Here is a 25,737-nt window from a genome sequence, read left to right on the forward strand (position 1 = left end):
ACCAGATGTCACACACGACTCAGCTGCGCTCGGCGCGCGAGGAATGGCCTCCGCGAGCGACCTATCTCCTCCGCCCCCACGTGCAGCGACAATCTGTCCTTTCCTCTCAAGCTGCAGAGAGGTAGCGCCCTTTGCTTCGGCTACATTTCTCGCCTCCTTTCTGGTCCCACTTCACCGCTACAGCATACTACCACGTGCCCTCTTCTCCTCTCCACATCCGAAGATCACAGCGTCAGAGCATACAGCGAGCGCCAGCGGTCGCGGAAAAAACTCCGCAGGCTTGTTTTAACCCACGAGCAAGGCTGAAACGCGCGCGCTTTGGCGGCATAGCGTTATCTTTCGGTGTCTGGCGGTGGTGCCGCCTGCTGCGTCAACCGATCGCGCTTTGTCGTCTGCAAGAAATATCCGGCCGCCGAGTGTCATACAAGGTTTTCGGTGGTGCGTGTCGCCTGCTGCTTCAACACGCGTCCGCGCAGTGGTGTCGCCTTCTGGGTCGTCCGAACGCACCTTGTCGTCTTCAAGCAATAATCTGCTCTCGAGTGCCGCACCGGAACGACTTAAGTGTTGTCTTCAGCTGGATCAGCCTAGTACCCGCCTGTGTCGCCTCCTGCGTCATCTGAACAGACCTTGTCTGCATGCAATAATCTGTCACAGAGTGTCAGAGAAGAACGTATGCGGTAGTGTCGTCTGCTGCATCAGCACGGGTGTCCGTGCGGCGGTGCCGTCTGTTGTGTCAACCGATTGCACCTCGTCGTCTGCAAGCAACGAGCCGCTGAGAATGTGAACGAAGAACGGTTGTTGTAGCAACCGCCGATCACTGTTCCCCTTATGTAAGGACTTCATCGCAGCTGCATACTGCGTTTGCCACGCGCATCAAATTTACGACGAGCTTTCCTCGTGTCGTCGGCGTCGGCAGAAGAAAAGACGAGAACGGCAGGCCTAGCAGACAACAGCCTGCAAACACAACGAGTTTCCCGCAGCATTTGATGTATTGAGCGCTTCTGCGGCGAGCCCGGGGCTTCGCTCAATCGTGAACGTGACGCCTTTTCTAACCCGTAGCTCTTGAACCGGCATTTTTTGTTTTATTTAAGGTCGCATCGGGTGGTTAAAGAAGAACAAGAAATGACCTCGATAGTCGATGTCCTAACTGGTGGGTTAGAACACAAGGCGAACTAACCTTTTCGTTGAGACAAACAAGGAACTACTCGTCAAGCCAAATGCAGCTATGATGGCAACCTTGTTGGATGTACTGCAGCAAAGCTGGAAGACTGTGATAACGAAGGAGTAAAATAGCCGCGCGTTTCTGGTTGCTTAACAGCACACGGAAGCATAGCGTCCGGTTCGTTTTATCTATTTCTTTTTGTCTATTTGTTTACCGTGCCATCGTCTAAGGACCCGTTGAACTGTTCCAAGGGAAACATCAGTGGTTATGTTCGTGTGCGGCGGACGGTGCAACATTTTGTAAAAAGGTGAGTCTAACATTCCAATATTCAAACTGGAACTCTTCCGTGTACTGCGTCGCGTAGTTCCGGTCGCACTCAAACTTATGCTTACTCAGCGCCTTTCCTTAAGCTTCGAGGGTAGAATTAAGTCGAGCTTTGGTAAAATTGCGTGTATTGCTTCACATCTTTTTACTTGGGTACTGATTATGTCATAGTAAGCAGCAGCGAGTTTGTCTATATTACAATACATCACAAATGAATCCCTAAAACGTACTTATACTGAATTGTTGATCCGTGCTAACCGTCTTTTGGAGTAAACGGCTTGGCGAAATCTCGTACGATTGGCGGCAATAACAGCGCGATCATAAATATAGGAACCGCCCCACAATCGAAAGAAATTTCAAAATATCGAAACTAATACAAATTCAGTTGATTCTTAAATTTCTTTCGTGACATGCATCGACATGCGTGTTTTCCTTACGTTATGTGTCGATAGGGGAAAAAAAAAAATCTGTTTCTCTCATTGCCGTGTCCGGGCTAGAAATATACAGCATAAATATGCACAGTTCATCAAATGAAATAATTTTGACAAAATAATAGTGCACTAGTGTAAATGTTGCCTACAGTTCTCGCCCGAACGCTGCATTACTTCCCGCGAGCATTACCGAAACAAAGCGCTATTGTGTCTCGACAGCGTAATGTCATGTAGCGATGTACCTGGATAACGTAGATCAATACCTGGATATCAGCACCTGCACATGTAGATACCTGAATATTAGCATCTTGCGCGGCTTGCGTTCGATATCAGACAACCATATTCCAATTACATCAAGAGCATACAACAGACAACTGGTGCGATTGCACCAAAGACAACACAGTTGGGGTACAGTGGAACCAAACGAGAAATAAATTTTCAAATTAATGCTGCTTTTGTTTAAATTGATAATCGTGAGAAAAAAATGAGCTCATATTGTCCCCTGAGTCCTTTCCTTCTTTTTCAGGAAAATATTCGGTAAAGCAATTAGCGTGAGTATTAAATAAGGACTGTTTAGAAAAAGTGAGCGATGTTTCATTTTGCCCCGTCCACTGGGCAAAGCGAGACAGGTAGAGGAGGCAAAAGATGACAACCCCCCAAAATAGTACAAATTATTGCTTGCAAATGGGACACATGTGGTAGTCTACGTGGACCCCCACGCGACCATCACTGGCACACTTGTTGTAGCTCGTTCACTGTATTCACAATTAGCTTGCAGAACTTGCAAACTAAGCACTATCGGTACCCTACGGTGCGAGTCACGTGGCTGGAAAACTACATTTCTTTTCTGATGCTTCTACATTGAATGGCTGTTTGATTTTCTTGGGTTTTCTTCGATTTATACATTTCTGTGTGAGAGAGACTACAAACCTTCTAGTAGAAGTTTCCGACAAAGTCGCCTTGTATAGGGAAATGAGGGGATGATCGCGTTCACCTCTGCATACTCAGCTTGAGGTTTTGTTATTTCTGGCACTGCAGAAATTTCATGGAAGCTTTTATTGCTTTCAGTAGGCTCAAGGGGGTTTTTCCGAAGGGCTCTACGGCATACGAAAAAATATTGTCACATTTTGAATAAAGCGGGTCTGCTGATAGACAGCTTCGTGTACTCGTTTGCATGCCGTTTTCGGCGAATGCAGCACTGAATGCATTTCTCTTGTACGGTCGTACCGTCCTAGACAAGAACACAGAAACGGCACAGAACGGTCACGAGCAATGAGCTCCATAAAAATTACATTAGGGCATACAAAGGCCTGCTTTACGGGCAGGTTAGAGGAAATTACTTCAGGCCAACCTCTCTGCATTTCTTCAATATATTCTCTCTCTCTCTCTCTCTCTCTCTCTCTCTCGTTTGCGTGTTTTGCCCCTTGCTTAGAGTGCTACCCAAATAATGTTGCCACAGTGAACATTAAGACGAACTCAACAGAGACTCGTGAAAGTGTAGCGAGTGAAGGGAAGAAAGACAAAAGCTTTCGTTGAGTGAGAACAGCACTTGGACTGTGGTGTATTCGCGCGAAAAATTATGCGAGCCGGCCCTTCTTTGGCGGGCCACCGACTGACGGTCACTCAGTCATCATTCTTTTTTACAGCGGCGCTCTTTTAGGCTATTTTTCAGCATATCGTGACGTGCGTTTGCAAAAACTATCATCATGTGGGCCGCGTTTACAGGGGTATGAGCAATTGCTTAAGGGGGTACGAGCCTGTAGGGGTTATGACTCTATATGTTGTGTGTCCAAAGGACGCCGCGTCCTCGGCAATCCTCACTAAAATCGGCGACGGGAGGGCCCTCCAACCGGAAGAGGTGCACGTCATCGCGAGTCGGTCAAGCCTTGGTCGTTGCGCCCGGTGCTGTGCGACTCTTCTACTCCAATAAGGACGTCGATGCGTTCAACACTGATGTCGCCCTACAGGGCGTGGGAAACGTACACGAAGCTAGAGCAGTTGATGTGTGCCTCGGATACAGATCCGACAACGAGTGTTTTCGCGCGCAGGCCAAGTTGGCCGGTATGACACGTGTCGAAATGTGCAATTTGGCCCATACGATACTGCTCGCTCGGGGCAAGCCCTACGTGCTCACGTTCGACATCGACGTGAAGGAAGGGCTCGTTAACGGTGCCGTCGCTGTACTTCGAGAGGCCGAGCACAGGGAAGGGGACGCACGCGTTTCAGTGTGCATTTGGTTGAAACTTGATATGCCACATACTGGCCGTCTGGCTCAGATGAAAGCAAAACCCCTCGAGCGTGCTACTCGAAGACGGGGGATCAAGATCATGGCCGATTGGGTGCCCATCGAGTTGGGTACGTTCACCTTCACCCTGGATAGAAAGACTGGACTGAGTTGCTGACGGAGGCAGTTTCCGGTGGTTCAAGCTAGTGCGGTCGCCGTGCACAAGTCTCGGGGGGGCACCTACTCTGACGTGGTGCACGAGTGCGACCTGGGGCACCCACAGAAGCTAGTGTGCGTGGCTTTAAGTAGCTGAACCGACTGTAACCGTCTCTACCTTACCGTTGCAACGCCAAGGGTGATCACACGTTCCAACATGCCAAAGAAAACTTTGCTCGTGACCTACAGGACGAGTTTAGGCGCTTAGACACACACCATCTTCCTACTGTAACCAAGGCGTGCGCTGCTCGACTCCTCGAGTCACATTCGCTCGTGCTCGCCGCGTTGAACGTGAGATAGCTTCGTCTTCACGCCACGTATGATACTGTCCACGATGCCGTGCTGAGAGACATGCCTCTCATGTGCCTGTGCGAGACCTGGACGCATGTCCCGTTTCTCAGGTGGATGACCACAATGGCGTCGTGTGTGGCAGGCACCTCGATTCCCAACTGGGCGGCGTTGCGTTCTACGCAAAGAACGACAGCGCGGCCGTTGCGGCCTATGCCTCCCCGACGACGAGCTAGAGCCTCGCCGTGGAATTGTACCGACGCGTGCGCCGTACAGACTGGGGACGAAATCGTTGTGGCCACCGTACACGTTCATTCCGCAACGTCAAAGCGGGACCTTGAAGACTTTATGATCGACCCGCTTGGGTGGATCCTCCCAGTGGACCCCAATCCAATCGTCATTGTGGGTGACCTTAACGTCGATGTGCCTCGTCCGGACCGAAAGTGGTTCTAGGCGTTTCTCTTGGAAAGGTTCGGCCTTTAGTATTACACCAAGACCAATGTCTCCGCGACGTACCATCGGTCGTGCATAGACATAACGTTCGCTAAGAACATCTCCAGTGTCGTCACGGGGACCATGGCCGTCTATCATAGCGATCGTAAAGCAATATTTACTGTGGCCGCGAGGTAAACGTAAATACAAATAAACATAGCAGAGTACATACTTGTACTTAATTGTTTTGTTGTTTTATTTTATTTATACTGTGAAGGTGTATGACCAGCTCCGCTCGTCATACACCTTCGCAGAGTGGACTGGCACTTAATTTCTCCCTCTAAGCTCCATCGCCCGATGACGACAGTTTTCTAGTCAAGCAAAGTGGACATGTGGGACACCTGCAGGCAAAATGTCACGCGACTAGAACGGTTCAGTTAGAGGACAAGAAATGGTAAGTTCAAAATGACGTGGTTGGCCCCGTGTCTCATTTTGTCCCACCCTACGCAACTGGTGAAGCATTGGCATCTCGCGCAACCAGCTAATACTAACCAGAAAATAACATATATAAACAGAATGGAACTGTGAAGTGACAGGCACTACTTGAATGCATCCCTGATACATGGTGTGCTTGTGCGGCTACTGCGTGATCTTACTTAAATAAAGATTGCGAGACAAAGTCGTGATTTTTGCTGACCAAACCTCGTAGTAGTTGCCAATATCGTCATTTGCCTGATAGTCTTCATTACGATTAATACCTACCAAAATAGCACATATTATTATGTTAATTTATTTCTTTTACGGGTCATGTTGTAACAAAAGGTAATTCATCCAATGCACAAAGCGAAACATTTTGCTAGAAACTATGTGCCTGGCGCCAGTTTCCAAGTTTACGGACTCAAAATATCGCAGTTAAATCCATTCCACTTCCAGTTACTAGCTTTGGAAGCTGCGTTTTTTCACAGTGCGGCAACATCTACTGGTGCAGCAGATATTGAGCACTTGTTTCTGAGACCGGAGCAGAGACCCGGTAAAAGGTTACGTTTTGAGTACTGGCGGGCTTGTACTCTTCAATCAGATGTTCCCAATTAGGTAATTATTTGACCTGTTAATTTAGTTAAACATGTATGATTATTTAGAGCAATTGAGATTATCAAAGAAATCCTACATCTGCTTGTCAGCAAAAACTACAGCCCTGTCTCGAATCCCTTGTTTTTAATAAGGACAGCCAACGCTGAAACAGCAGCATAATAACATATATTATGCTGCTAACATTTGCAATGAATAACACTCCGACTCTACATCTTGAGGAGCTGTACTCGCTTAACATTTGCAGTTACTTTCCGGAAAGTATACAGGCTGCTCAGGCTTTTGTCATCACGGTAACACATAACTTCGCGACAAATGTCATTCTGGAAAATTTCACGTCTAGCGTCTGAAGTTTCTTCTCAAGATGTGATGTGTGAATGTGCGAAGGCTTTCAACGCTACATAGAGGCATACTGCTATACAACTATCACGCGAATAAACACATTCAGGGAGGTGTAACCTTCCGAAGTCATGGTCATACCATGGTCATGCGGCACTTCTCTCTTGTCCACGTAGCAGAAAGCTTATCTAAAGTGGTCGTTTCAATTACGCAAAAAAGAAAGAATAGATAAGCAACCTAGTTGTAAGGTGTTAAAACTTAATGCAAGGTTACGCAGTGGAACCCCTGATTTGTGAGTTAAATATTTTCGAATTAGTGTCGTAGCTCAACACGTCGTAGAAAATTAATTGATTCCAGTGAAGCGATGGACGGCAAATCTCCTGTACCTGTAATCAGCACCCTACCCCCGAAATAAAAAAAAAAAATGCTATCACGCGAATATGAGCTACTTTTGTTATTATGAACGATAACATCACTGGCGATCCAACCCACAAAGAATGCGAAGTGAATGAATCGATAAACCGGTGAACCTCCCGAGGCGAACAAAAGCTCACAAGAAATTCATTCAACGTCGCGGAGACGCTACAGAAATTATGTAGCAGATGCTGGCTTAAATTTTGCGCGGCGTCGTCTACCTTCACGCCACTTCCTCGAATATGGTCGGTTGAGTGCTGATTGAATGACCCAGTCAGGCAGAACCATCCTTTCCGTGTCCGACCTACAGCTCGCAGCTCAGCGGAAGTAATCACTGCCCATTATTTTCGTGAAGTGATACTCAGACTTGGCTTGTCAATCACTTGCAATCGATTTGTTATTTCTGCAGTCCTCGCTTTCCCGAAAGCTCGCACTTATATTTTACCACGACATACTCAACTTTGCCGTAAATTTACCTTAAATGAGTTGAACTAAGCAATAGTGCCCTGCTGTACAAAGAATACTCCATAGCCAAGTGGCGTTCCAAATATAACGTGAAAAAAAGCTCACACCAGCATGTAGGATGGCAGTTTCAGAGTTACGTAATGACCTCTAGGTAGAGGAGCTACTTCGGGCTTCATGCAAGTTTTCAGGAGTAATCGTAACCCTTAAACCTGGTAAGACCCCAATTTATCGTGAGTCCTTCAGGCCCGTAAGCCTCACAAGCTGCCTTTGTAGAGCATAATGAAGAAAGTGGTAGAACTGTACTCAAATGCTGGTGCGCAAACACAAAAGTGCTATGCGATTACATGACAGTGTTTAGACAGCGGCGTGGCACTATGCATGCAGTGCTGGACCGTGTGACAAACGTCGAGCATGAACGTAGCTGCGGAAATATGAAAATTGCTGTCTTTATAGATATTAAGACAGTTCTTGTTTTCCCTTGCTTGGCGCGACGCTGATAATGTCACGGCGCCGTAATGACAACGTTGTGACGAAGACGGCGGCATGACGTCAGCCGAATGACGACAGAGTGACGGCGAAGGCAATTGGCAGCGGCCCCGGGCGCAGCTGCGCTCTATTCTCCGCTCGTTTACTCTACGCAGGCCACATACTCTTCCGACCATTCGCTTTACAAGGTCATGCGCATACCGCGCACTGGGGGAGCCGGTCTACGCGAAGCTGTGGTAAGACGACTCGGAAGAAACGGCGTATGTCGACAGGTGACGCGGAGCAGCGGGGTTATTCTGTAAGAGTCCACCTATAGTGGACTATCCATTTCGGCCGCTGCTGATTGGCTAGGGCCGTTCGTCTCCTCCTCCCTCGTGCAGCCGCATCCAATCAGCAGCGGCCGAAATGCACAGTCCACTTGGTGGACTCTTACAGAATAACCCCCCCAGAACAGCGGCGACGAACGCGCACTGCAACCATCAGCCCCCTGGCGGTGAAACGCGACATAGCGCCACCACCGTCTACGGCATCTAAAGAAGAGCAATAAATCACCCTGATCGAAACTTTCAGGTCATGGGCGGGGGGCACACTGGACACGTACCTCCTGCGCCCGAAATTCACCAAAATTCCCACCCCCCTCGAAAAACAGTCCTGGGGATGCCACTCTTCAGATGCCAGAAAACCCTCACCTAAGAGGTATAATAGCTTTCACGCTACATCATGAACGCCGCTTCTCAACGTGCTAGTCTTCCAACATGGCGGCTAGAATGACGTCATTGTGCCGTATTCATTACCACGAGTAACCTACTTCCATGTCATAAAGACTCGGTCGGAATGCAGATGGCATGTCTGCAAGAACGACGACAGAACGGGCAGAACCTCATCACGAGGCGCCAACACACTCAAGTTCTCTCCTCGGCAGATAAAGTCCCACAGCCGACCGTCATGGAAACGGCTGAAGACTGCGCGCTACCGCTAGGCCAAGCCAGCGCTTGTATGACATCCCCTGCGCACACTGTGCACTATCAATGGAGCCAAACATTTATAGCGCTGCTAAAATTATTCTCGAAAAGCATCCATGTTTGTCCTAGATATTCTGGAGATTTTGTCGATATATCTCACAAGCAATGTGGGAAAACATTGCACAGACATGCAGCATAAGTTTTTTTTAGATATTATTCATATCCTTTAAGCTAGCACTTTCGACCATAGAGTGCATATGCTTCAAACTGGGCTGCTAAAATGTTTGTCACTAACGCACACAAAGCCACAACCTTCGCGGATGTATACCAGTCCTAGGAACTCCTACATCAAAGACAGCGAAGTCAATAAGAAACTGTCAATAAGGACGTTGCCAATATCCGGTGCAAGTCCCTTCCCTAAACCCGATCCTTTCGTACTTTTCAATACATTTGAGCTTTCAAAGACGCACTCCGAGATGAGCGCCCCTCTTGAAGCACTTGCGCTCACATCGTTCTTCGAGTACCCATGCGTTTCTGCCAACACTTCTTCAAGAACACCGGATTGGCGGACACCATTCGATGCGTGAATGCAAGCGGAGCCTGTGGAAATCAAATTTCTGGACCAGGGACCTTCAATTATCCCACCGCGAGCCTTAGAAGCCACCAACCTCGTGAGCACCACGCTTACCTTATTGGAGCGTAGGTGGTAGCGGCAGCTGCCCGGCGGAACGCTGAGGAACGCGGCAGCAGATGGCAGCGCCAACACGGGCGTCTGGAGCAGCGGACGCGAAGAATCCCCCAATTTGGAGCCGCGGAGGTCACGAAGACACCAAAGGCATGGATTGCCGCGACACCGAAACCCCAGCATCCAAACCCACGACCATAGGACCGAGCAGCAGCTACAGCGGCGGCGGTCCGAGGGTAGCACCAAACGCAGGAAAAGAGGAGTGGCAAACGGTACTCGCCCTGCGACAGCGTAAAGCACAAGCAAAGAACTGCCAATAACAAGAATCGATAAAAGTACCCAGCTCCGAAAGAGCACACGCCGAGAACGCCTCCGGGAATAAACAACAACGGCCAAAATGTCGCAAACTTCCACCACTCCCACGCGATGATTTCAAGGTCGTCGTGAGGCTCCACCAAGGACTTCCAATCCGATCCCTCACCAGCCCGTTACTCGCCGAAGTGCTCATCGCCACATGCAACGGACACATCCGAGGTGAGCACTTTATGCTCCGTATTAAACCGGGCTCCAATATATTTATCATATTGACCCCTTTCCAAGAAGTGGCGGAACGAGTTAGCAAACTCACCTCCATCGTCATCAACGGCAGGCCGCATGCTGTGAACGCGTCCGTGGCTACTAGAGACGAGGCTGTGCGCGACGTAGTGCATGGTACACCGCCCTACACCCCACCTGACACACTCAAGGTCAGCTTACGCATCCGATCGCGAAGCGTAGGAATCATCCAAACTCGCATGCTCGGAGACTCAAAGACTGCAGTGGTCACTTTTTACGAAGATATTGTACTACGCTACGTCTACTACCAAGGAGGAGAGTTAGCGTGCTACCCTTACAAAGATACGGTGCAGGTATGCAAACTATGCCAACAAGTGGGACACCGCACATACATGTGCGCAGACTCAGGACTCCATGTGTGCCGCAAGTGCGGCACATCGGACCTCATGGAAGGACACGAATTCACCCCGCGCTGTACCGCATGCGGAGAGCCACACCTCACAGGAGGAGGCAGTAGCTGCAAAAAAAGACTGAAGCCAAACCGTCAGCTGCAGTAAACCGAAGCGTCTCAGCGCAACAAACCGTCCTGGAAAGCTTCACCACATACCAATAGCAAGCTGCAACGCAACCCTCGACCCCGATGATTCAGCTCGGAAGAGGACGAAGCAACCTAGAATTCCCGAGCCTCGGACCCGGACCCGACAGCCTCACTCGGCGAGCGAGACACCAATCAAGATCCAGGACGTGATCTCGATCGCGATCCAGACCTCGCAGCACGAGCCGCCACGAACTTTTTTTCTTCTTCAAAACCCTCAAACGTCTCCCAAACACCCTCTGCAATGTCCATAGCAGCCCATCAGGAAGGCCAACAACAAACCACCCCACAGGTAAACTGGGCATAAGTTGCGTCATCCACTGCCAAGGTCATAACTGAAAGCCCCGAATACCAACGCATTCTTGACAAAAACAAATTCCTCAAAGCTAGCTTAACAGAAATCAAACAAGAGCTGGCCGCATTCTGCTCCACCCAAATTCAATCCAGGCCTGCAAATACGAAACCAGGGATAGCTAAGGAATCTGCAAAGCCAGAACCCGTTAATAGGGATATGCCGTCCAATCAGATCGCAACAGTAAAGCAGCAAATGCAGAATTTTCTACAACAAATGTGCACCGAGCTACAAAACTTAAAAAGCTATTTTGATGAATCCGTCAACAGCGTACGCGGTGCCATGTGCAAGCGATTAAATCTTAGCCCGGGAGCCCCAACGCGGCGCTTGAAGGCAATAGAGACGAGTGAGAGCGAAGGTACTAATCATAGCTAATCGGCGTACAAATTCGTACGAAATTCTAGAAATTTGGCAATGTAAATGTCGCGCTCTCCACAATGAGATAGCCGCATTATCCCACTTCATGCAAACGGCGCCAATCCAGCCAGACGTGATATGTATTCAGGAACTCGGCAAGAAAATACACACACTACCGGGGTATGTTTAGCACGCCCATCCCAACCACCCAAAAATCGGAACGCTGGTTCGAAAAGACATCGCAGCGAGTGTAGGCTACATGTCCCAAACAAATATTCAACACCAAATTCTAACAATCTGGCCCTGTAAACGCAGCAAATCCAAAACCATGATTATCAACATCTGCAGCCCCCCAAGGGAACGAACCGCCAATTTCAACAGTCGGTTTCGGCACGCAAAATTCCTAGCACGAAATCAGGATAACGTATTAATACTTGGGGACTTCAACTAGCCACACGTTGACTGGGGTTATCCGACGAACTCCGATAAAGGTCGCAGCCTCGTAGAGGTGATAGAGGATCACAATATGAGGCTAGTCACGATACTGGACTCTCCCACACGAGCAGGAAGAGACGCTGTCAGACCTCGCGTGTGCAAATACCTTAGATCGAATCAGTTAGACTAACCTCGACGAAAACCTAGGCAGCGACCACAGCATCATAAGCATTTCGGTAAACTCGCCCAACATCAGACGACCACGGGGCCAAGCAACAATCACTGACTGGAAAGCGTATCGGCAAACTCAACCAAACACCCAGTTAAAAAATTCGACGACCTGGGCTGGACAAGTACGGACGGCCTACAGGTGGACCACCAAAAAGGTGACGCTAGCACACGACGTTCCGGCTGTCGACCCACACTATACTGCGTCTATGGGACGTCAAGCGCAGCTTCATAAGACGATGGAAACGACACAGGCAAACTAGAACGCTAAAACTTAGAATAGCGAAACTGTCCCAAGAGGCGAATGAATACACGCAACATTTGCATGATGACAATTGGCTGCAATTCTGCGGGTCCATGCAGGGTAACCTGCACACAAAAGCAACGTGGGCCGTTCTACGCGGTATGATGGACCCATTAGGCACTAAAGCAGCCTCCTCCAGAACGATAAGGCAAATAGCTAGCGAATTTGAAGTTGCGGATGAGGAATTCTTTCGGAAACTTAGAGAAACATATGTAGCAAACCCACCGCAAAAGCAGCAATATCATGCCTACGACGGCGTAGCTAGCTATGTGCTCGATGCCCCAATAACTGTAGCGGAGGTACATGCAGCAGAGGAGTCCCTAAAGAAACACACAGCCCCGGACAGTGATCAAATCACTTATTATATTTCTGATAAGAAATATATCAGCTACGAAAATGTTGATCAAATCACAGACTTCTTTAACACAGAGGTCTGAGACGCTGGCTTGGATCCGAGAAAGTGAAAATAGGCTACAGTAATCATCATACCCAAACGTGCGAACGCTAAAAACATTCAAAATCTGCAACCAATCTCCCTCACATCCTACTTGTGGAGATTGTTTGATAAAGTCGGGCTAACGCGCTTAACCGCTCACATAGGAAACAACCAACTCTTCGCACCCTCAATGTATGGATTTCGCCCCCATCTATCCGTCCAAGACATTTTCCTCGCGCTATAAGACGAAGTCCCAAGCCCTTCGGCAGGCAGCTCCTATAGAACAGTGGTAGCGCTAGACCTTAAGAAAGCGTTCGATAGCATGTCGCACCAGCTAGTGCTGCAATAGCTGCAATATTTGAGCTGTGGCGAGAAAACCTACGCCTACTTACGCTAGTTTGTCCCTGAGCGTAAAGCCACCACAGGACTCACTCCGATCGGAAGAAAAACAGATACCGAGCAGAGGCACCCCGCAAGGCGCCATCTTGTCACCGCTGCTATTTAACAACGAGATGCAAAGGCTCGACCTGTCCCTTGAGGCAATACCAGATCTAGATCACGCACTGTACGCTGACGATATTACCTTGCGAGTCTCGACAGGTTCAAGTGGGCGTAAGGAAAACACCGTACAGAAGGCAATAAACAAAGTCGGAGCCTTCACGGGCACGGCGGCCACGTGCTGCGCGCCGGAGAAATCGGAATTTATTCGAATCAAAGCAAAACACACGCGCACAGTGCCAGAGATCCATATAACGCTCCAAGACCAACCGATACATGCTTGATTTTTGCGCCGGTATCTTGTTTAGAGGATCAGATTAAGCTCAACCGAAACCTTCAGGCGTTTGGGAGTTGGTGTGACAAGTGGGAAATGCGAATTAATTTTGATAAGACCATATACACGCATATCACTGCTAAAAAGAATATTGTTACTTTTCAGTACGATATTCAAGGCTACAATCTAGTTAATGCTCCTTGTTTAAAATATCTTGGTGTCTCTATTTCGCATGATTTAAAATGGCACAATCAAGTAGAAAGAGTGTGCTCTGCGGCACAGAAGAAATTGGGTTTTTTAAGAGCAAAACTGGGGAGGGCAACAAAAGATGTTAAACTGCTGGCTTACAAGTCTCTTATTCGACCATCCCTAGAATATGCGTTAGTAGCATGGGCGCCCCATCAAAAGGTATTGTGGGCCAAAATAGAGAAGGTGCAACGCCGGGCGGCGCGCTTTATTTGTTCGAAATATGGAAGAAGAGACTCAGTTTCGGCGATGTTAAAGTCTTGCGGTCTTGAATTATTAGAAGATAGGTGCAAGAAGCAGAGAGTAAAAACGTTATTTCAAATAATTCATGGCGAAGTAAAAATTAATAAAGATTTGTATTTAAAACCTCCAGACAGACTGAGCTCCCGCTTCAATCATAGTGAAGCTATTCAACCGTACTTGTCCCGAACCAATGCCTTTCGTTGTTCGTTCTTCCCAGAGTCAATAGAGCTGTGGAACAAGCTGCCTGCAGAAATTGTTCGCAGTTCTGATACTGCATTGTTTACTAACGCAATCAAGGTTCTTTACTAAAACTGTACCACGTGGATATTGTAAAGTGTTTTTCTTTCCTTTTTTTCTCTTTTTGCTTTTTTTCTGTTTGTGTGCGTGCGGCAGCTGGTTGAACATTTGAATACATGTCTTATAGTCTGTATATCGTATCTTTTATTGTATCCGTAGGACACTGTAGTGCATGTGCATATTTCTTTTGTATCTGGCTGTCTTGTATGAACGTATATGTAACATCTCTCCCTGTTATGACCCTCAACTGAGGGTTGACAGTATTTCTAAATAAATAAATAAATACGGGGAGTGCAAAAACTGCGAATTCTGGGCCTCCTGTTGCAAAGTGACAGCAGATAAGCTCACACCCTGGAGCACATCCCAGAGGAAAACGGCATCCCAACAATGCAGAAAAACATGTTCAATTGTCTCCTCCTGCTTGCAAATTGTACAATGAGTGCCCCAAGGAACAAAGAAACCTCTTTCAGCCAGCCAAGGTTTGACAGTCGGCGTTCCAGAGTGCAATTTAAAAAAGAACGTCTTAGCGCCTGACGGTACTAGCATCGCCTTAACGCGCTTCAGAACATTGTGCCCATGGCTAGCTCTGTAGACAGACCAATCAAAAAAGATTTCCCCCTAGATGCGTATGGGATTCGCTACTTGCCAATAGAAAGTGATGATGGTACCCCATTCGATGTGATCATGCTTATTGCCCTGCATAGCATTTGGAAATGTAGAATGGCAGTAAGGCACACCGATCTCGATGCAAGAGCGGCTCGCCAGTATTTCAAAGAAAGCATACGGAACTTTGTAGAGGAACAAAAGTTGCTGGAGTGCATCCCAGAGTGGTTGCCACGTGTGGAATTATTATTGGCGATAAGGGAATTTTAGCACATGCGCAGCCGCACAAGTTCTGCGGTCGTTTCTAACATATTGTGAGTGTGCCTTTTGATTATGTGTGAATGTGTATTTTTTATCCGGGCCAATGACCGGCAATAAAGAAAAAAAAAAGATAAGCTCACACCCTACTCTTGCCTAAATCTACAGTGCATCAAATGGCCCGAACCTCCCACAGGAAGGGCTGAGGACGAAACGATCGGATTGATACACGCTTTCATGATCAGCAGGGTGACATGCAACCTACCTCACCTGCACCCTACAAGTTCTGAAATACGAGCCATCAACATCCTGATACGCACAGCGCGCAAAACCGCTCTGAGACTGCCTAAGTATACCGCCACAGATCGACCGGGCGCCCTATATATATATATATATGAATGAGATACGAAAGGCAGGGAGATTAACCGGACGGAAGATAGATAGATATCCAGTTCGCTACCCTGCACTGGGGAAGGAGGAAGGGGAGACGGAAAGATAAAGAAAAACACACGTACATACAAATAGAGGGAGATTAAAGAAAAAAAGAAAGCAAAAACACACACGCACGAAGGAACTCACGGGGGTAACAGTCGCTCAAACAGGTCGCTTGACCGGAGGAACTTCGGCAGTGCCTTCATCGCCTTCTGGTGTGAAGATTGCATCAGCCGCCACTTTAAGATCGTCTGCTCAGAAAGCGGCCGGTCGTCGAGGCGTGCCAACTCCGTCACGAGCGACTGTCTCTGGGAGCTGTAGCGGGGACAATGACGGAGGATATGTTCAATCGTTTCCTCGCTGCCGCAACTATCACAGGCCCTAGGTTTGTACATGTATGAAGAGCACGCAGCCGCAGTGATAATATCTCAATGGGAAAGACTCAATGTCGTCACCAATACAGGCAGGGCCCTGCTCGAGCGCTTACGGTATCCCCTACGTGCACAGCACATAAGCGAGGAAACCACCCCAATGCCCCGGGAAATACAGAATCGAATACTAGTCTCTGCAATACTAAAATACATTAATCCTAAAGACCACCCCCCAAGAAGGCAGGCAGGGTCTAAGAACCTACAAAAGCGCTCCGGCTCACATCCCGGAACGGTCTATATGGACGTAGCTAAAATGCAATATAACAGATACTGCCTAGCGGCTGTAAGGCAGTGATCAACCATAACAGCCTCTATCAAAGCTAACTCAGTCAGCACGGCAGAAGCGGTAGCAATCGTCCCAGCCATCAAGGATAAAGACCGGAGAGAAGAGTCAGCCTTGGTACACACAGACTGCCAAGTAGCCTGCCGCCTATATTTAATTGGAAACATCCCCAAGGCGGCCTTACAAATTTTGGGACGTGGCGTACAAGAATATCATGCCATCGTATGGCGCCCAGCAGACACGGGAGTGGAGGGAAACGAAAGGGCGGACCGGCTAGCTCAAGCGTTTCACATCCGAGCGCCGACCAATCCTATCGACGAACCTCTAACAAACTCACGTGATGTCTTGCAAGACCAATGACGCCACCGCCAAAAATATAGTAATACGCACCAGGACCTTAAAGCGTAACAGGCTTGTGATTGTGCCGACTACAAACAAACACGTACACAAATTTATACCGACAACACCATATAAGCCCCACACAATACGCGGACATCTGCCCGCGGTGTGAAGAGCGGCCCACTCATGCCCAAATTACTTGGGAGTGCAGTTAATTGGCACCCAAGTACCAATTCCCTCAAATTGGGGCAAATACCCAGAAAAAGGCAGTGGGAGACCTAGCTTGCTAGCACGGAACGGATGAGCCAACTGGATCTCCTAAGTGCTGGTCCTAAGTCCAAGGCTCCACTGGCTAAGGCCAGTCGAGCCCTGGACTGAGGGCCCCACCCACTCACCCATCAATCCCCTTCATGCAATAAACGTTTACGAGCATTTCTGGTTAACATCTCCGCCCCCTCTCTTTAATTCTCCTCCTCCTCCTCCTCCTCCTCCTACTACTACTACTACTACTACTACTACTACTACTACTACTACTACTACTACTACTACTACTACTACTACTGCTACTACTACTACGACTAATAATAATAATAATAATAATAATAGTAGTAATAATAGTAATAATATACTACTGCGCTTTCAAAGGAGAGACGATTTTTAATGCGAAAGCATTATATGTCCTATTACGCGAAAATCCGTAGTCTTCGGCGCGACCAAGAGATGGCACCAAAAATAGCCGACGGCGCAACAAGTAAAAACGCGCCAAGAAAAAATGCTCCGACTGACGTCAAATTCCTCGGGGAGGTTCCTGTAGACAAAGTAAATGAATGGCCTTGAAAAGAAAATCCAGTACATTTCGACCTGGGTGGGACTCAAACCCGGGCCAACGGGGTGCGCGGCGAGCACGCTTACCCAACGCCACGGCAGCATCACGGTTCCGCCTGACTAAAGGTGTGCCCTAGTGCATGCATTGACGCCCGTGGACTGCATGGCTGCATGAACGCAGCCAGCTCTTCGACGACGACCCAATCATGTGCACTCTCCACTTAACCGCATCGTGAGGCAGATAACGTACATTCTGTCCAACAAGAACATTTCATCATTCGCGCCCCACTACGTTGCCGAACATTTCAAACGTAGGGAGTTTGATGCATGTCTAAAACATCAATCGAAAACGTTTCACCAAACTGACTATAATGCTTTCCCACTCCGCCGCGCGTAAGTAGTCTTGGGTGTCTGTGCCGAATCTTTCGTTTAAAATCCTGACAAAAAAAAAGAACTCTGCGGCACGCACGTACTCATGAAAAAAGACAGAATATTTACTGATCCCAATCCCAAACATATTCTCAGAATACGGAGTTGTCAGAGGTTCAACACACAACCGATGCACATAATTTGACTAACGAGACGAATCCTGACAAATACAGTACCCTACCATGAGAAACACGCCGTGCTTAAAAATAAAAAACTAATAAAATTATCCACGGACTCTTTGGTCGCTAATAAGGCATGACCCGAAGATCGAGGTTGCCCGTAAGAATCTTAAAGAATCGCGTGTGCCAGCGCCTCAGCAACCCGTCGACAACACTGACTTCTAGTTCGTGCACAAGGTAGGCACACTCAATCCTACAGATACTTGTCCACAACGCCAGGCCAAGGACGCCACCCTGTGCGGTTCTCGGCGCCCTCCCACCTAACGAGGGCTCCCCCAAATTGGGCAGGTTCAGGGTTTGGTCCCCACCGGCGACAAGTTACTTTTTCGTCCTCTTTCACTTCCCCTTTTCTTCGGTATATTATACTTTTCAATTTCAAGCGCAGGTAATTACACGTGCGCTTTTCTTGGTTTCATTGCCTGCTGGCTGTATAAGGTCGTAACAAACAAAAAAAACGAGCACTTCTGCGTCTCTTCTCCTGCTTCATAGGAACAGAGAGGGAGACGAGAAGGAAATGCAGGTAGGTAACCAACATCACACCCGGGCAAGAGAAAAGGGGAGTAAAGATCAGGAAAGACGGAGAGTCATTGTGCGCGCACTGGCAAATGAATGTTCACTCATGTATATGTCCACTCATGGTGAATTATCTCGATGATCGGTGTCTTAACTGTTGGATTAGAACACGACACGAACTAATCCTTATGTTGAGACAAACCGGGAAGTGCTCGCCAAGCCGAACACAGCTATGATGGCAACCTTGTTGGATGAACTGCAGCGAAGCTGGAAGACTGCGAAAACGAAGGAATTAAATAGCGGTGCGTTTCTGGTTGCTTAACCGCATGGGAAATCCTAGTGTCTTGGTAAATGAGATAATTTGGGCTTGATGGAGATTCGTATGCGTAATCGCAATCCTTAACCTGTAAAGACACCAATTTGTCTTGACCCCTTCCGGCCCGTAAGCCTCACAAGCTGCCTTTGTAAAGTAATGAAGAAGATGGTAGAAAAATGCTGGCATATCCCACGCCCTGTGAGAATCGATGTAATGCGAAGCAGTGTGCAGAAAGCCTATTAAGTTATCGAATCGACCATGAGGCGGCTGTTTCATGACCGACATGACACGCATGTCATGACCTATAATTTATGCTCGACGTGCACTCTTTGTCATACTAGGCCAATTTTGGCAAATATCAAGTTAACGAAACGAACATGAAAGCATCAAGACGAAGGCGGCTGTTTCATGATCTACATGACATGCATATCATGACATTCAGGTCATGACTTAAAATTTATGTTCATCATACACTTTTGTAATACTATGCCAATTTTGGTACATATCAAGTTAACAAAACGACTATTAGAGCACCATGACGTAGTCAGCTACTTCATGACTTACGTGACAAACATGTCATGACCGATAATTTTTGTTCGTCATACACTCATGTCACACTATGCCAAATGTGGTACATACCAAATTAACGAAACGATCTCGAGAGCACCAAGACGTATTTGGCTATATATATACGGAGAAAGAGGCAAATATTCGCCAAAAATTGCTTCGCATTTAACATACTTCAGTGTTGGTGCGCAAACACGAAAGTGCCATTTGATTACTTGACAGAGCTTAGACCGTGGCGTGGCACTATGGGTGCAGTGCTGGACCTTCTGACAAGCATCGAGCATGAATGTAGCTGTGAAAATATGAAAATCGCGCTCTTCCTAGATGGTAAGACAGGCTTTTTCGCGCTCTCAGCCACATACACGTCTCCTTCGGCCTGACGCCGATAATGTGACGCCGATGTTATGACAACTGTGCGACGGAGACGGCAGTACGACCGATCTGGCCTGGCGACAACGGAGTCGTCACTTTGTGACGACGATGGCTGCACGACGTCGACGGAATGACGACTGAGTGACGACGAGGGCGGGGGGCAATGGCGGGCGCAGTTGCGCCTCTCTTCTCCGCTCGTTTATTCAACGCAGGCCATGCACTACTCTTCCGACCATTCGCTTTCCAAGATCATGCGCATACCGCCCACTGTGGGAGCCGGCACGAAGAAACAGCGCATGTCGACAGTAGACGCCCAGCGGAACGCCGTCGACGAACGCGCGCAGCGACCATCAGCCCCCTGGCGGTGAAACACGACGCAATGCGACCATCGAACACGGCACCTAAAGGAGAGCATTAAATCCCCATGCTCGAAACCTTCAGATCCAGGGGCGGGGACACACTGGACACGTGCCTCCTACGCCCAAAATTCCCCAGAATGTCCCCCCCCCCCCGAAAAACATTCCTGGTGACGCCACTGTTGAGATGCCACAAAACTCTCAGAGGTGTAATAGCTTTCACGTTACGTCACGGACACTGCTTCCGAACGTGGTGGCACTCCAACATGGACGCTAGGATGCCGTCAGTGTATTACATTCACTGCCGTGGGTAACCTACTTCCATGTCGTAAATACGTGGTCGGAACGCTGATGGCGTCCATGCAAGAAGCACGGCAGAACGGGCATAACCACGACACGAGACGCCAACAAACGCAAGTTTTCTCCAGCATGGCGTGAGCATGCACTCTCGGCATTGAAAGGGCAGAAGAAAAGTTGAGAGAGAGATTTATTTACAGAAAGGGAGAGAGGTCGGCCTGAGCTATAACTTGCTCTGGCCTGCTACTCTACACTGGAGAACAGGGACGGGGAGGAAAAGCGCTGATGAATGATGATGATGGTATCAGGAAGAGATGCGTATATACAAGTTCACAATGTTGTGGTATCTCTAAAGCCGTGCGTCCAGGCCAGTGGCTTTGAGAAAGGCTATATAGCAGCACTTGTTACCAGGGCTGCGCTGTTTGCATTAGGACAAGGACCTAAAAGAAACTCGACTCGTAGCAGCCTTTTATCGGCGTTTGCAATGGAGGAGACCAGTTGCTGTCGTTCTTGCGCGTACGCGGGACACACGCAAAATATATGACCAAGCGTTTCTGGTACCTTACAGTATTCACAGTTTGGGCTAGTATCACTGCAACCTATCAGATGTCTATAACGGTTGGTGAGTGCGACACCAAGGCGAATCGGTGCACCATGCTTGTTTGGCTTCTTTTGAGCTTGTGAGGCATACAAAATTTCATTTCTTGGTCCCATTTGTTCACTCGCCTGTGTCGTCGATCTTGTTGGGTCCAGTGTTCCAACATACGGTTGCGTATTACGCGACGAAGTAGGGCGTTTGTGTCTGTTCGTGAGAACGGAATGCGTACTCAGAAGCATTATTTAAAGTAGTTTTCTCTTCAGCGTCTGTCTGTTCGTTCCCTATCACGCCACAGTGTGAAGGTATCTACTGAAGGTGACATTGTGACCATTTCTATTTGAGTGATCGTGATGCTGTGTAATTTCTACAGCCATTGAATAATACGGGCCCCGTCTGAGGACACAGTCAATCGTTTGAGGAGGAGGCTTGGAATCGCAGAAAATCGTCCATGCGCGGGGAGGCTCCTCGGAGAGAAATCGAAGTCTTAATATCACCCGTATTATCAATCTCTCCAGTACATGTAGGAGCGCTACATAAGGGCGTTCCCGCAGGCCTTGATGGTAACGAGGGCCACTGAGTCCCCGATGTGTTTGTGTCCGATGACGAGTCGCCTTGCACTTTCGTAAAATACAAAGGCTTTGAGGCACGTGTTTCTTCATTCTTCAGGCGAGTAGGGGGTGGAAGCTGCACTTGAGCCGTCGATCCTTCTACGCGAGGAGGGCTGTGGTCCCGTTGACGTCGGTGTCGTGAACGGCGTCTGTGGTGGCGAATAGCCCTTGCCGCTTCCCTGTGTGTGGAGTGATCTCTAGCCATCTTCTTCAAAATACCCATTTCATTCCTGATCTTTGGGCACTTTTCTGACGTTGCGTCGTGACTTTGCAGCAACGTTGCAATCGCTGTCTCCATGAGGTCCACCACATCGTTTGCATGTTACTGCCCCCTTGCAAACTGCACTCACATGCCCAAGTTTCATACACTTGTGACATTGTAAAAGCTTAGGCACGTAAAGACGTACCGAATGCCTCGCATATCCAGCCTTGATCTGTGTTGGCAAAGTTTACGACTGGAACGCTACCTTCACACATCGGGATCGTCCAAAATGGTGAAAGCTGGGCACAACAGCCGACGATGATAGATGTTTCGCGAGATCAATGTGTGTAATATCAATTTTGTCGAGATTTGAGGAATTCGATGCTCCATGGAGCGGGCGCATTTCACCTGTTTCTGCAATCCCTACGCTTCACTTCCTCTTTGCTCCGAACCAGTTGTCAGTGGTGGCGCTCCACTCGCGACGGTTCGCGGTGAGGGCGAAGCTACATGAGCTACAACGTCACGAAGCGGACCCTGGTGGCTATTCTCGTGGCGTGAGTGTGTCTCTTCGCCCTTGGGACTGCGCCGGGTACCTACATGCTTCCGCTCTTCCGCCGACAGCTTTGAGACTAGGACTGAGCTCACGCACGGTGCCTTTGCCCGTGCGGGTAGCGGGTACCTCGTATTGATCCTGTCCAGTCGCAAAGCCGAAGAACGGGTGCCTAGTGCTCGCGCGAGGTCGTACCACGCCGAGCCGCACTTATCGGAGGCGCAAGCCGAAGGAGTTTGCCCGAGCTCTCGAGACTTGGCCCATTGGTTATTGCGAGAGCAAGCAGCATAGCCGCCGGGACTTTTCCTAGCGGCGTGTCCCAACTTGAGCCTGTGCTCTCGCAGCAACGTGCTATAGACGCCCCCGGCTGTATTTTTCGCCCTTGGTTCGGGACCCCTTTTGTTCCCCGCCGCCCCAGGACCGGGCGTTTGTGCAGTGTCGGGTGCCGCCGGATACAATAAACGGTATCAGTTAACTCAGGGCAATACTGTGTTCTTGCGTGCGTAACTCGGTAGCCCCTTGCTGCCTGAGCTCGCACGCAGCGGCGCTAAAGGCTGACGGCTGACGTGGCCCTGTAGCGCGCTAAGTTCGAACCCGTCGTGGTCGTACTCCTGTGAGACCTGAAGACCCCACAATGTCCATGTCGTAGATGACGCCTGTCGTCGCTTCCTTCCCATATGTAGGGAATGCACGAACAGGGATGCTTCCCAACTGAGTGACGTTTTTCAGTGTTTCCAGTATTGTCGGTGTATTGACTTCCACCGAGGGGATGTTCTATCGAGCCTTTATACGTATTTCTGCCACTTTACCATGGGCAGTTTCTTCGAAATATTCCGACAGGCTCTGCCTATTCAATGAGTTGAGGTTGTCTGTTGTTGGTGGTGCGTATGCAATAGCGTATGACTGCTTGCCACTTGCCTTTTTCGTCGCCTGACGACTGGTTGGTGATGTCCTTATCTTTCCCTCCAGAAGTCGGCTTGACACCAACGTAAAATCGCTGTCCGAGCCCATATCTTAAGTGGAGCAGCCATCAGATGACTCAATCGGGACCAAGCTGGGGGTCGAAGAGGTCACTCACGAAGAGGTGGCATAACGAACTGGCCGTTCATGAACCAATTGCTGGGCGCGCTTCGGGTCTCCCATTACAGAGGACGACGTCCCCCAGTTTTCTTGTCACTGAATGCAGAAATTACTGAAAATAAAATGGAAAATGCAGAGAGTTCGAAGCTACTTGCAACGGTCACTTCTTTCTCCTTACCATAAGGAAGAGAAAGATGTATTCGCTTGAAAGACTCAGGGCAACTGCTAGGCCACGCCAGTGCTTGTTTCAATGGCCACCATACCATAAGGAGAGAAAAAATATTCGCTTCTAAAAAGCGCAACTGCTAGGCCAGGCCAGTGCTTTGCAGGCAAACAAGGACCATGGCTGTCGATGGAGCCGAATAGCCATAGCGCTGCTAACGTGCGTAATCTCGAAAAGCATCCGTGGTGGTCCTGGCTATTCGGCAGATTTTTTAAGTATATCTCGCAACAAATGTGGGAAAACTTAACATGAAGGCACATCAATAAAGTTTCTTAGGTATGCTTCATATCCTTAAAGCTAACATCTTCGACCACAGGGTTCAGATGCCTCAAATTGGGCTGTTAGAATGTTTGCGAATAACCTACACAAAGCAACAGCCTTTGCAGATGTATGCCAGTCCCAGGAACTCTTACATCAAAGACAGCGAAGTCACTAAGAAACAGGACGTTGCAAGTCCCTTCTCTAAACCTGATGCGTTTCATATTTCTCAATACATTTGGGCTTTCAAAGTAAACACGTTTTTAAATGCTAAAGCGATAATTGCCCATTTAAGCGAAGATCCGTCGGCGTGATAGGTGTGACCGAAAGATGGTGGAAGAACTGGCCGACGGCGCAAAGAGTAAAAACACGACAAAAGATGCCCGGTCTAAGGTGAATTTCCTAAGGGAGTTTCCTGTAAACAAAGTAAATTAATGACATTGAAAAGGAAATCTGGTACATTTCGGTCTGGGTGGGATTCGAACCCGAGCCTCCGGCGTGAGCGACGAGCACGCTTCGCCGATGCCACGGTGGCTCCACGGTTCTGGCTGACCAAGGGTGTGCCTAGAGCGTACGCCCGAGGATATAGTGAAGCTGTGCGAAAAAACAATTATAGGGTTTTAGGTGCCAAAACCACTTTCTGATTATGAGGCAGGCACGCCGTAGTGGAGAACTCCGGAAAATTTTGACCACCTGTGGTTCTTTAACGTGCACCTAAATCTAAGCACACGGGTGTTTTCGCGTTTAATCTCAATCGATATGCGGCCGCCGTAGCCGGGATTCGATCCCGCGACCTCGTGCTTAGCAGCCCAACGCCATAGCCACTGAGCAACCACGGCGGGCGACGCTGTACGAGCGCAGCCAGTCCCTCAGCGACGGTTCCATCATGTGCGCTCTCCACTCCGCCAAAATTGTGAGGCAGATAACGTCCATTCTGTCCAACAAGAACACGTCACCATTTGCGCCCTACTACGTTGTCGAACATTTCAAGCGTACAGAGTGTCATGCATGTCGAAAGCACCAATCGAAAAGATTTCACCAAACCGACTATAATGCTTTCGCATTCCCACACTGCCACAAAGTTCTTCCTTAAAATCCGTTTAAAGAAATACACAGCGGCACGCACGTGCTCATAACAACAGACACTAATCGTGGCACTGGTTACTGGCCCCAGTCACGGATATATTCTAAGAATACGGAGATGTCAAAGGTTCAACACAAGACCGGTGAACATAATTTCGGACTAGCGAGTCGAATCCTGACAAGAACAGTACCCTAACCTGAGAAACACGCCATGTTTGAAAATGAAAAAAAAAAATGGCCGATGATTGCGCTTCTTGGTAACGCGATCTTTGAGCGCACCTGCTGCCTTAATTCGACAACAGGCAACCGCACACAGAACACGCAGTGCCGAACGGAGGTGGTTCTGCGTTTCGGATCGGGCAGCACACACCGCGATCCGGCGCTATCGAACCGGCACTCTGGCGACGCGCCATATTATAGTGGGTCACCGCCGCGGAGAGGGGGGGGGGGGGGGGGATTGGCAATTATTGTTTTATGTGTCTTGTCAGGTGGGATGAGGAAACGGGTTGGAGAACAGGGGTATTGAGGAGAGGTCACGCACTCATTCACTCACAGACAGGCCTCAACGTGGATGCATAAGGTTGTGATTAGAAGAAGC

The 25,737-nt window shown here is 48.7% G+C and overlaps 1 protein-coding gene across 2 annotated transcripts in view; it reads left to right on the forward strand.

Moving 5' to 3' along the window:
* Positions 1 to 219: 219 nt before the first annotated feature.
* Positions 220 to 25,737, forward strand: part of LOC126520673 (solute carrier family 35 member G1-like) — a 68,143-nt gene continuing 42,625 nt past the window's right edge. The window contains exon 1 of one of the 2 annotated variants that reach the window (XM_055063832.2): positions 220 to 1,469. The gene's annotated coding sequence lies outside the window, so the exon portion shown is untranslated. The remainder of the gene's footprint in view (positions 1,470 to 25,737) is intronic. The other variant, XM_055063840.2, reaches the window with a different exon arrangement.

Source organism: Dermacentor andersoni, chromosome 3, assembly GCF_023375885.2.
Source record: "Dermacentor andersoni chromosome 3, qqDerAnde1_hic_scaffold, whole genome shotgun sequence".
Classification (NCBI taxonomy): Eukaryota; Metazoa; Arthropoda; class Arachnida; order Ixodida; family Ixodidae; genus Dermacentor; species Dermacentor andersoni.